At 47.6% G+C, this 9,688-nt stretch overlaps 1 protein-coding gene across 5 annotated transcripts in view; it reads left to right on the top strand.

The window, feature by feature from the left end:
• The first annotated feature begins 1,393 nt into the window (after nucleotides 1–1,393).
• The window catches only part of Prok2 (prokineticin 2), a 174,767-nt gene continuing 166,472 nt past the window's right edge, over nucleotides 1,394–9,688 (top strand). For 4 of the 5 annotated variants that reach the window (XR_007212384.1, XR_007212381.1, XR_007212380.1 and 1 more), the window contains exons 1-2: nucleotides 1,394–1,700; nucleotides 1,738–4,269. The gene's annotated coding sequence lies outside the window, so the exon portion shown is untranslated. Of the gene's footprint in view, nucleotides 1,701–1,725; nucleotides 4,270–9,688 lie in introns of those variants that run through there. The other variant, XR_007212382.1, reaches the window with a different exon arrangement.

Below are 9,688 nucleotides of genomic sequence, written 5' to 3'. Positions count from 1 at the left end.
GGGGTTGGGGAACAGGTTCTTTCTGAGAGACTTTGAGGACTGAGTAGGAACTAAAGCGGTTCCAATTGTGAACTAACTGACTCTTAGGAGTACCATCTCGGTTCCAGGGATTGAAATATGGGCCAAACCAGGCAGTCCTTGGACACCTTGGGAGGTGAAGAGACATCAATCCATTGTGAAGTTCTCAAGACAATGAGAAGCACTGGGATGGTGAGATTTGACCAGAAGAACTCTCCGGGATGGTCCGACAGGCTGTGCGCGGCACTACTGTAGCAGGTAGAATACTTTTGAGTGTTTATTATAAGGTTCCTGAGGATGGAACCCCAAAGTGTCTTAAGGAATGGTGCCCTGCCCCAACTTGCACAAAACAAATCCTATATATTAGTGAATCTTCTGCCCGACCGAAAAGTAAAGTCATTCCTCAGTCGGTGCCCACCTCTAGGACTAGGAGCAGAGGTAGAAGCTCAGCAGGTAGAGAAAGAAGGAAGGTGACCTGGATGCAGGACACAGCAAGTACTTGTTGGGGCTGTGGCAGCCCTGAGGATAAGAAGTGGCCTGAGTGGCAAGTGCCAATGCTTCAGGGCTGGGATGTGCGGGGCTCGATCAGATCTTCACTCACTCAGGATGCTGACCCTGGAGTATCCAGTGGTGCTGTCTGCCTGGGACCTGGACAATGAGGCAGTATCAAGTGGACGAATTATATGCAGCTGTGGGAGGGGTCTTTGGTTGTTATGGAAACAGACTCTTCTTGGGCGAGGGCCAGGAACATGCATTTTCCCCAGCATCTCTCACTTCATTGCAAAGGAAGTTAAAGAGTACCCCAAGTGTGCTAATGGCTGTTCTCCCTCCATTGGTTATGAGCCCGTAAGCAAGTTCAAGACTCTCTTTTCATTGGTTTCTTCATTGGCCTATGATTTCTATAGCATCAGCTCTTTCTCTCCAGAAGATAATGGAGTCACCCATGAGGAACTTTCTGAGGGAGGCAGACGAGATCCGTGGGACGTGTTGTACACACTTTGTTGGCTGCGGGAGCCCTGTGTGGAGAGGGAGCATGAAGCTGCCCACTGAGTGACGGATGAGATCTGTGACAAGCGGGGAAGTGGAGGTGGTGGGATATTAATTCTGCAGCTAGAGATACCTCAGACGAGAAGGCACAGAGCCTTCTAGACCTCCTAAATTAGTATGGTAGATCTCTCTCCAACACCTCTCCATGTAAGTGCCATCTGTAGCCCTCTCCTTTATTTAATTGCACTCTCCTTTTTGTGTCTGGTCTTTTGCTGAGTGTCAGCTCCAGGAGGACAGGGTTGCGTCTCTTCTGCAGGCACACAGTAGGTGACTGCATGGAAAAAGCATCTAGGGCCCTGCATCCCTGGGCTCTGTGTACAACAGCCCACCTGGGCAGGACTAGCATCCCAAGAAGGAGATGAGACTTGCTCATTAAGAGTAATAAAATGAGGCACAGATGAAGGAACCAAAACACTACAAAAAAAAAAAAAGACAGAGACATTTTCCATCAGCATATGGTAAAGCTATACCAAGACCAAGAGAGTCATTGGCAATTTGCTCTTGAAGGTGGAAAATATATTTTGCCCCCCAGAGGACCATACGCCACACCAAGGTGGGCTATGTAGGAAGAGAGTCATATCCAGGGAGTATAGACATGAATAAGCTGAAGCACAAAGTTTGCAGCATGTGTGTGTGTGTGTGTGTGTCTGTCTGTCTGTCTGTGTGTGCGAGAAGAGTGTGTCTGTGTCTGTGCGTGTGTGTCTCTCTGTGTGTCTGTGTGTGTGCCATGACTTGACTGTGGCTCTAGACATACTAACCTACACATGTGACAAATAGCACAGAACTAAATCCACAGACACAAGCAGACGAGTCAAGCAAAGCTGGGTAAGTGGGATGATGTCTATGATGGAATCTGAAGCAGGAGGCTTAGGGCCCAGATCCAACTAGAGGGGTCTCCCATGACAGCTCTAGCCCCTCACCCCAACATGTCAAATAAAGAGACAATGCATGGTGAAGGGCTTGGCTACTTGGTATGTACTTGCTGCCAGAAGAGGTGAAGTCTATCGTTGGGGTAGAGACAGGAGCTGTAGGTTTCAACCAAGAAGAAATTTGGGGTAGGAGGAGAAAGGTATATATAATTATGAAACAGTCCTGGTCAGTGTGGCCTGGTTGGTCATTATGAGGAAGTTGTTACGAAGGCCCCTTTTGAGGGGAGCAATGTGGTCAACATAGGTAAGTCATGGTGGCCTGGCAGGTGGTCAGTTCTGAGGAGGACTTCCGCTTCCCCACTCCTTGTGTGCAGGTTCATCTGTCCCTCCTAGTAAAGATGTTATCCACCCATCTTGACCTTCCACGATTCCCAGGTGACTGCAAAGAGACTGACCGGAGAACCACTTAGAGAGAAGAAGACAGATGGAAAATGGAAGCCAAGCTCTTGTGTTTTTATTTTTTTTTTATTCATGAACCCAGGTAAGGAGTTGGTGCTTTTTAGCAAAAGGAAATTCTAAGTATCTGTTATATATCCACACCCATGTCCTGCTTGTGATGTTCCACTCTAGCTGATCACAGTGTTACCAATGGGAGAAACTGGGAATCCTGCACCAGAATTTCTTGGTATTGCTTCTTACAATGTCATGTGAGGCGAGCTCAAAGTTGAATAGAGCTTTTAGAAGTTCACAACAAAGTTCACATCTCCCAGTGTGGTTGAAATATTCCCAGAGAGCATTTCAGCACTGGATCCTGTTCCTCCTCCTTCTCTCTTGCCACAATGTGGCCATGTTGTTGATAACCCTGCCTCATTAGACCCTGGCAGCTGGGGAAACAGTTGCAGACCATGGCTCAGGCAAGGTTTCTAGGAGAAATCTCTGACTCTGGGAGGTTCCACTGAAGACACACAGCCTGCTCACCGGCTCCAGCGTAGCCACGTCTGAGAGTTGAGGGTTGGGACAGCAACTATGAAATGGTGGATCCCAGTGCTGGCTCCTGCTATATATAAGCTGCTTTTCGCCATGATTAGGATCATGTCCTTGAGTCTGAGTACTTGGTCCATACTGGGCTTCCCTGTGAGAACATCAACTCCATGAAGACAGGGACATTTAAGTGGGCTCCTTGTCATCCCACTGATTGGCAGTGCCTTGTTAGAGTGGCCGTGTGTGATCTCTGCCTTCCCAGAGCCATTTGGTGTTCTTCTGTCCATGGCACCATCTTTAATCTCTGGGGAACCAGCCAGCCCCCACTGCAGTCATGGAGACAATTTGAGTCATGTGAGCGGGTTTTTAAAATTTTATTTAGTGTGTATGTGTGTGTGTGTGCATGCGCGTGTGTGTGCATGCACACAGGTGCACAAATGCATGTGCACACCCATACTACGGCTTGAACGCAGGACTTCTGAACTCTTGATTTTTTCCCTCATGGCTACTGTTCTACCACTTAAGCCCGTACCTCCACTTCTGGCTTTTTGCTGGTTATTTGAAAAGTCTTAACAAACTTTCCTGCTCAAGCTGGCTTCACGCTGTGGTCCTTAGATCTCAACCTCCTAAGCAGTTAGGATTACAAGGGTGTCCTGGTTCTTGATCTAAAGGGAGCCAGAGGACCCAGGGCAAACATATTTTTGCTAAAATAACTTAAAAGACAAATTGTCTCTTTCCCTTATAGTTAGTGTTCTAATAAGCTATCCATCTCCTGCACTACTCCCACCCAAGATTAGTACCTGCACTAGTGGAAAACTTAGCACAAAAACAAAACAGATACTAAGCCTTGAGGCCTTGTTTAAGCACCTGGGTCTAGCCATCCCTTAAGCTATAGCCTCAGACTTTTGAATCATGTAGATAACTGGACTCTTTTTTTTTTTTTTTTTTCACTTTCAGCTAGTGTGAAGTGTGAGTTTCTGTCATTTACAATCACAAAGTCATCCAGGTACTTACATAGGGATTTCAAAAATGAATGAATGAACCAATGCAATTCTACAAATAGGGACTGAATATTTCCTATGTGGCACTGTTTCAAGTCCCAAACTAAAGGACAGAGGATCTTCAGAATTGACTCCTTCCCTTTGAATCCAAGCATGTGGCCTGCTGATCTAGAATGTGGATCAATTCATCTAATTACAGTGGCTGCTGAGAAAGAAATATCGCCTTTCTTCCCAACTTCTCCTTTGTCTTCTCTCAGCAGCACAGTGTGGGCCCTGCTGGGGCGGAGGCATGGCCTGTGGAGTTCCTAACACCAGTACATCCGCCCCTTAGGCCACGTGCTGGCTTCTCTCTGGTGAGCAGTGCAGACTTGGCCTCAGCAGGGATTTGGGCTACACGTTAGGGGAACATGGTGCTACCAGATGGTGTTTCTGAGGAATGTTGTCCTAGTTTTGCAGTTTTCGGATTTGACAATAAATCTGCCTGGCAGGCTTCAGATGATCTGGCCTCCAGACTGTCTTTGTTAATTCTTGGGTTGTGTGTGTCTGTCAAGGTCCAACAGGGAAACAGAGTCCACTGAAAGCATTTGAACAAAGGGAATTCTTGCAAGTATGGAACAGCACCCATGTCAAGCAACAGGAAACCGTGAAGTGATCTAGGGCTGGTGACAGGAACTCTACTAGGATGGAGAAACAAAGAGACAAGGAGGTACTGTTACCTCCAGCTCAAGGGCTGGAACAGCTTATGGAGGCTAGAGCTGTAGTCAGTGTGGTAGAAGATCATCCTAATGAAGATATACAGTCCTGAATATAAGCCATTATAGACCATGTGCATGTGGGGTAGGGGGACAGACTCACAACTGAGCCTCCCATTGGCCACACTCAACCTACTGCTTCCAATTGGTCACACCCAACTCACCACCTCCCACTGGCCACACCCAACTCTGTACTTATCATTGGCTAAACCTAGCCCTGCACTTCTCATTGGCCAAAACCAACCCTGCACTTCCCATTGGCCAAGCCCAACCCTGTACCTCCCATTGGCTACACCTAGTAGTACTTACTGGGCCACATCCAACCAGGAGCTACAAACCAGGTATCCCAACAGCAGAGCAGACATGGGGGGCCAGCCACTTGTGATGCTGAACAGAGCAGGAGTGATTGGGGTCACAGTATCTAGACCAGCACTGCACACTGCTCTCACCAAAAGGCTGCCATGTCTAGCTTTCCACCTACAGCAAACCTTTCTCATTTGGGGAGAAATTACCTCTTGGGATCCACAGATGTAGCCATCAGGCCTAAGTCGCTTTCAGAAATTGTGATCAAGTTCCAAGTGTCTCAAACCAAGATGGTGGGAGTGGAAAATGTCCTGTCCACTTCACTGTCCAACCGTTCTGGCCAATTAAACATCCATCTACTTTAAAAGTGATACTGCACAAACAGATTATACAAGAATGTTAGTTCCATCATTTTCATAATAGCCCCAAACTGGGAACAACTTAGATGTCTGCCTACAGAAAAGTAGAGAAGCACCATTTGGTGGGTCACAACATGGAATAATACCCAGCAGTCAAAAAGAACCACACCACTGCTATCCACAGCAACCCAAATGAGCCTCATGAAGATGATATGTAAAGACCCCAAAAAATGTCACCTAGGGTGATAGACATCAGGTAGTGAGATTGCAGTGGGGCGGGGATTGGCTTGAAGGGACATGCGGACAACTTGTGCTGGGGGAAGAAGTTATCCTTTCCTTTTGAGGTTCCTGGTTCACCGGGTATGTTCCATTAGCAAATCTCGCGGAACCCAGAAGCTCAGATCTTTGTGTGGAGACATGTTTCTAGTGTGCTGCAGGAGACTGCGCCACCCTGCTCTCATTTTACCTCTTGGCAGAAAGATTATTTTGAACAGATGGCTTTGAGATAAAGCAACACCAGTGGAGCTGTAAAAAAGCAAAGTAGGAGTCATGTGTCTGAGAGGGGGCTTCACGTGGGTAGAGGTGAAGGACCCTTGGTGAGGGTCCCTCTCCCTGCACCAGGAGGAGGATGGAAAACTCGCGAGAGGCTCTTCTCAGTGAAGGAGGTGCCACCTTCCGTTCTGCAGAGCAGATTCACTCTTCCTCCCTGCCTGCGTTGTCTTGGGTGAAGATGTGTTGAAGTGAGCACTCCAAGCGCTTTTGAGTTACTCTATTTCCCTGGGTGTCTCCCTCGTGCTCCTTCCAGAGGACTAGGTTAATAAGCTCCTGTTTGCTTTTCTCTTGTAAATCTGTCTTTTGTTTGAGGAGGTCCCAGCTGAGAACTTAGAGAACGATACAGACAAAATTATTTACCACTCCACAATGTCGAATCTAGTCATAATAATAGATCCATTTGCAAGGTAAAGGGAAATTTTCCTACTTCTGAGCTAATTTATCCCACACTGTGAAGAAGAACAGCATAGTATTGTGTCCTGGCAGGTTTTCTGTACCTCCTTAGACTGTGGACTTTACCCAGAAGCGGGTGGATGACAACCCCAGTGTCTTAGGCTAAGGCCATTGCAAAGGGCAGGGTCAGAATGCAGCCCCAAAGCCCCAGTGGACCATCAGATAAACTCAGCGGAAATGGCTGATGGGTGTTGGACATTAAACTAAGTGGTCATAAATATTTAATCACCTGATTGATAAATACATCACCTGCAAATGTGCACCAGTATTCCTGGCTTTATCCAAATTCCTAATAAAGATCAGAGGGCAGGAGACGGAGCTTTTGCTTGATGGATGCTGCCTCTCCAGAACTCCCTCTGGCGTCCACCCCGAGCTCCTCTACCCTTCTATCTTCCTTTCCTGGCTACCAAGTTGCTGCCACCCACCAGGAAGACTGGTGAGCGTGGATCCTGTAGACTCCTCTCTTGGGGTCAGCTGTGGGTCCAAGGCCATGCCTGCCTGCGAATGAATGACTTGTGTAAAGGCTGACAGGAAGGAGAAATGAGAGAGGAAGCCTAGCCTTGTGATGTGGTAAATCCAAGGGCAATCAGCTCATTCAGCTTTCTGCTTCCATGAGCCAAGGTGCCCTGAATATTGGGTTAGGCCACTTGGAGCTGTGGGTTATATAGTTTACAGACAATGCTGTCCTAATTACCTCTCCATAGCCAGGAGACCAGGATCACTGGCCCCAGGCCACTTGCTGGGAAGAATGAGACAGATTTGATGGGCCTGAATTCTGGTGGGTCCCCTCCGTGCCCCCCCCCCCACATACACACGCTCCTAATAGCTATAAAACAATAATGACAACAATAGCTCAAATTTTATTACGTTGTTTATTTTTTTTAAGTTTTGAACTCAGAGCCTCAGACTCGCTAAGCAGGTACTTCTACCACTTTAACCACTCCTTCAACCCTTTTATGTCCTAGTTATTCTTGAAACAGGCTCTCGATTCTGGCCTGGACCTGGACCTGGCCTAGCATCCTTTCATTTTTCACTTTCCATCATGGCTGGAATGACAAGCTACTAGGATGGTTATGGATGTGAGCAGGGAATCAAGGTACGCAAGGGACCGTGGGAGGCAGCCCTCCAGGCCAGTTGTCACATAGGCTGTTGGGTGTTTAATTGGGGCTGGCAACTGGAAGGAAGAGCTGGACATGGATTTAAAAATTGGAGAGAGAAGAGGAACTTCATAGTTTAAAAAAAAAGAAAAAAAGAAACCCTGGAAATTGACCTTGTTGGCCTGTGACTGAGGCAAATGATGATGGTGGTGGTGGTAAATTTCATGCAAAGTTACCAAGAGCTAAGTTGGCACCGGATCCCCTTAACAGCCTTCTCCCACCCCACCTTCAACTTGTGGCTGTTTGCAGGTTACGCATGCAAATGAGAGGTAAGGATCTGGTGGGGGCAGGGCAGCTGCCCCGAGAAGTAAATCACACCTGCTCAGTTATTTTGCTGTGGTCATCTACTTTAAGGATTTCCTAGGGGCAAGAGATTCTTCCTTTCTCAACCAGCCCAGCCAGGGCCCCAGCACATTGGTGGTGTTGGTAGTTTTATGTCAAACTCAGCCAGCAGTGGCTACGGAAGAGGAGAGTATAACCTCAGCTGCCAGCTTTTGGGTGGACTTGTTTCTCATGACTTTTATTTCCTTTCTTATTTTATAGTTTGTTCATATAGTTCTTTACAGTCAACAGTAGACAGGGTGTTTTCTGACCTTTCAGTCATTGGAATAAGTTCCTGGATGCCTGCCAACATGCCAGGAGCCTTCTACAAGTGCAGACTTCAGGAGCAAATAGACATGGGTCTTGCTTTTGGAAATCTCAGGCTGTGATGGTATCAGGATTTAAATTCAGGGTGTTGTGCTTGCTCAGCTCACTTAATGGGCTGGTACTCTGTCACTTCAACCACATTTCTAGCCTGGCTTTTTGCTCAATATTTCAGATATGGAGTCTCACAGACTTTTCTGCCCAGGCTGACTTCAAACCACAATCCTCCAGACGTCTCTCAACTTCCTGAGTACAGATTATATGTAATTGAGCCCTTGATGCCTGGCAGGTGTGTGTGTGTGTGTGTGTGTGTGTGTGTGTGTGTGTGTGTGTGTGTGTTGGTCTTGGGGCTTGAACTCAGGGCCTGGGTGCTATTTTGCTCAAGGCTACCATTCTGCCACTTGAGTCATAGCTCCACCTTGGCTTTTTGGTGGTGGATTAGAGTTAAGAGTCTCACAGACTTTCCTGCCTGGGTTGCCTTCAAACTGTGAGCCTCAGATCTCAGCCTCCTGAGTAGCTAGGACTATAGTCATGAACCAGGATGCCTGGCAGTAATCCACTTTGGAATCTACTAGTGCTGTTATTGGCTGAGGGCCCCTCTGGGCCTGAGTGCCCTGGCACTTTTATTTTCCCACCGCAGACTGAACAGCCCTTGGGCAGAAGACCCTGGGGAGCTCTGTGCCCCCCAGAATGCCATGTCAGGTGAGAAAGGGTCAGGAACTGCTTCAGAGACCTTCCCCAAGACTGAGCCTCACCGCCACTGCAGGACAAAAAGAAATGGGACAGGATCCTGCCTCCTGGCTGGCTCCTACGCCTGAACTTGTCTCAGCTACCTTGCTGTTTCCTGGGTTTGACTTTGTCTAGACAAATATCTCCGTTTCCCTCACAAGGTGGTTTGAAGCTGGCTTCTGTCCCCTGTGGTGAAAAGAGTGTGATGGTTACACAGCTTTATGCTCCACTGTAGGAATACATAAACATAGATCTCCCACAGAGGCAGAATCTATAATAAATTGACTTTTGAGTCCTCCACAGCTTCTGTCACAAGCTTTGAATATTTTTTCAAGAGGTTCTCATTAGATAAATGAGCACTGAAAAGACCCACAAGAATCTAAATGTAAATCAAGCCAGGTGCAGTGGCTCATACCAGTAATTCCAGCTCCTTGGGTGGCAGAGATCGGAAGATCACGCTTTTATGCCCTCCCAGACAAAAAGCCAGCAAGACCCATCTCAGTCCAAAAGGCAGGCACGGGGGTGTGCACCTGCTAGCCCAGCTACAGGGGAGGGAGAGGTAAGAGGATAGGGGCCTGAGGCTGGCACTGGGCAAAATGCAAGACCCTGCTGGGGAAATGAGCAAAGTGAAAAGGTCTAGGAGTGTGGCTCAAGTGGTAGAGCACCTGCCTCGTAAATACAAGGCCCTAGGTTCAACCCTAGTACCACCAAAAAGAAAAAAAAAAAAAAAAAAGGAAGAGAGGGCGAGAAGGAGAGAGAGAAATCAGACCCAGATCTAAACAGCAGGAGGCGCCTGTCAGTGGACTAAGTGGCAGGTAGCAG

The sequence above is a fragment of the Perognathus longimembris genome, chromosome 10 (assembly GCF_023159225.1).
Source record: "Perognathus longimembris pacificus isolate PPM17 chromosome 10, ASM2315922v1, whole genome shotgun sequence".
Lineage (NCBI taxonomy): Eukaryota > Metazoa > Chordata > Mammalia > Rodentia > Heteromyidae > Perognathus > Perognathus longimembris.
This window is presented reverse-complemented; position numbering and strand designations above follow the sequence as displayed.